The sequence below is a fragment of the Arachis ipaensis genome, chromosome B09 (genome assembly GCF_000816755.2).
Source record: "Arachis ipaensis cultivar K30076 chromosome B09, Araip1.1, whole genome shotgun sequence".
Lineage (NCBI taxonomy): Eukaryota > Viridiplantae > Streptophyta > Magnoliopsida > Fabales > Fabaceae > Arachis > Arachis ipaensis.
In genome coordinates this window covers 135,229,610-135,232,775 of record NC_029793.2, presented here as the reverse complement: position 1 = coordinate 135,232,775, position 3,166 = coordinate 135,229,610, and positions in this window count along the sequence as shown.

The following is a 3,166-nucleotide window of genomic DNA, read 5'->3' as shown; positions in this document are numbered from 1 at the left end:
TATATTTTCTCCATAGTCTATTTAGAATAAGATGCTTGGGTATCTATTCATTTGTTTGCTAATCTGGACTTACAGGCCCCTCAAATACTAATTGATATATGTAAGTATTATTTCAGAGGAATTTTCTATACTGTATTTGTGGCCTTCATATTTGGTTGACCCTGTCTAATTGTTTTTCAATATTCAAGTAATGCTTGGGTCTGGAAATCCTGTACACTCTGATTCCTTTGATATCCCCTATATTAGTAGAGACCTCTTAAATTTCAACTTATGTATTTTCGTTGTCTTTTAACATTTGATATATGTTCTAGTTTCTAAATACAGTTGTGGATTTGCTAACTCGTGTTTTTAAATTGAACAGAAATTTCTTGAGCACAACTTTCTCTTGGAGAAGTTATCTCATGTGGCTCTAGTATATGTTATCAATGAAGAGAGTGAGCCGCCGTTCTTCACTCGCTTCTTTAAATGGGATTCTAGAAAATCTGCAATAAGTTTCTCAATGCAATTACCTAATATGACTTCAAACAGTTTTTAAATTCTGACTATTGTTCTTTCCTTTTCTTACCTTGTAGATGTTGAAAAATTCATTTCAGAGGAAGCTTACAATAGTGAAAAATGGGGGTGCTCCACTTCTGGATGTAAGGCTTGAAATTCCATCAGGATTCGTCACAAGAAAGTGGTTTTCTTTGACAATTTTATGAGGCACTGTGGTTTGGTTACTAATGAACCCGTTTTTTATATTGGGTTGGGTCATTTTGATGTGAATAATGATGATGATGATGACGATGATAGTGCATCATCAGAAAATGGCATCTTGATCAACAAGAAGAATTTGTATGATTCTGACACTCTTTTGTGATATATTCTTTACTCAAATTAGCATATTTTGTCAATTAATCATGAGTCCTTTTATTCTTGAATGCTAATTAGATATGATGTAATGAATATTATGTTTGTCTATGTGATTTTTGGCTTTCTTTTTTTTAATTCATAGTGTGTTTGATAGAGTAAATTTAGAAAACAAACCTAAATTATTCATTTAGTTTTAAGAGAGATTTTCTTCTTTTATTTTTGGGTCTGAGTTTTATTGGATTGGCTTTTTAAGTGTTCTTATAACAGCTTTTTTTTAAGTGTTCTTATAAGGGCTTATTTCACAACAATCAATCTAAATTGAGTCCACATCTTTTTCAGGTCTAGAAAACAAAGGCAACATCTGCTTTTGGTACATTGTGACTCAAACCCAAGGTATGGGAAATAGAGGAAGACAAACCCAGAATCAGTTAACAAAAAATAAAACCCACAACATTCTTACATACTTAGCAACTCAACCAATTTGGTTTGGTCTAGTAGTTAGCTAATTAGTCCGCTTAAACAAGTATTAGAGGTTCGAATCCTGCCTTAAGCATACAACATTAGCCAATGACAAACCCTTAAATGGAGTTCCAATCAAAATTAAACTCATAAAATAATTATATGTTTAATCAATTCAGCACATAGTTAAAATTTGGATAAAAATACATGTTTGAAGAACACTAAATATATTTTAAAATTATATAATTATTTCACAAGTTTTATAATACAATTTGAATGAAAATAATATAATAAATTAATTATTTAAAGTTTAACTCAAATGCATACAATTAGACTTATTATTCAATGATATATAAGAAATAATCATTTATCTTCCAATTGTCTATCTATAAAACGTTATTTATATTAGATATTGATTATTATTATTATTAAGTGATATCTTTCAAATAAAAATTAACAGTGAACTAAATGTAATTTTGGGATGCATAATGCTGTAGGTCAGTTGGACCTCCTAATAGCCATGAATTGGGTAGGGTGGGATTTAAATTTTAAACTATATTCCAATTGTATTTGCCTATTTAAACTCTCCAATTTAAATTTTATCCGTATTATAAATCTCTTAATTCAACTTTATTCGATCTTACTTGTAAAAATAAATTTATTTTTATTTAAATACAATATTTAATCCCTTTACATTTCATAACAAAAAAGATTATTTATATACGATTAGTAAATTGAATTACTAATTTAATCATATTAAGTATTGGACAAATGACTTATATAAACTAAATGCATGAAAAATTTATGTATATCACCCAAATTAAATGATGGTACGCAAATCTCCTAAAAAGCATTACTATGTAAATCGAATTAGTATAATTAGAACTATAAAATCTAGTAGTAATTTTAATTAGATAGAATAGATTTATTAGAAAAGTCGAAATACACGTAAATCGAATTAATCCATTTCGATTTTAGCATGTACCAAGTAAATCGATACAGGTAGCACAGATTTATTATGCAACACACCCGGTTTCTAAATCCTCTAATAATTCGAATTAAACTAGTTCGAATTAGCTCATGGTTTGGTGCCAATACTAATTCGAAATAGGTGGTTTCGATTTACACAATGGTAAATCTATCCAACATGTTTCGATTTATACACGAATGAGTGGTCAATGTAAATCTACTTGACCTGTTTTGATTTACATGCACTTTGCCTATATATATAATTCGAATTCACTTCATTCGAATTACATTTCACCACCCATACTCTACTAAATCCAGAGAAAGCGACGCAGCCTATCAACATGGAAGACAACCCAAATTGAATCTACTACTTAGATGGAGTCGCACATATCGCTAGTAGCCTGCATGAGGAGGTTAGTAAAATAAAATATTTATTTAAATTTCATTTTATTTTCTATAAGAAATAAACTATTTGATAGTTTTGTTTAAATCGGTTAGATCTTGTTTATTAACATGATTAGAATGTATAAACTTCAAGTAGTAGTTAGAGGTTTGATTTAGGGATCACAATGTGTTAGAAGTCATTTATTGATATTAAACTGTTTAGAACATGAATATTGTAATTGATAGAATCTATAAATCTCGAACAGAGGTAATAGTATTGATAGAAGGATGGTAATGTGTTAGAGTATATAAATAAAAAATGCATGTTGGATAAAGAATTCTGAGAGTTTAATAGATATATGGTTAAAGTTAATCTACAATAAAAATTATCCGTTTTAGATAATTTATTTTTTGTAGAGTTTTGTGATTGTAAGAGTATTTTTTAATGTGATGCAGCCCCACCGCTGCATCTCGCATATGAGGAGGCAGCATGGTATGCCGT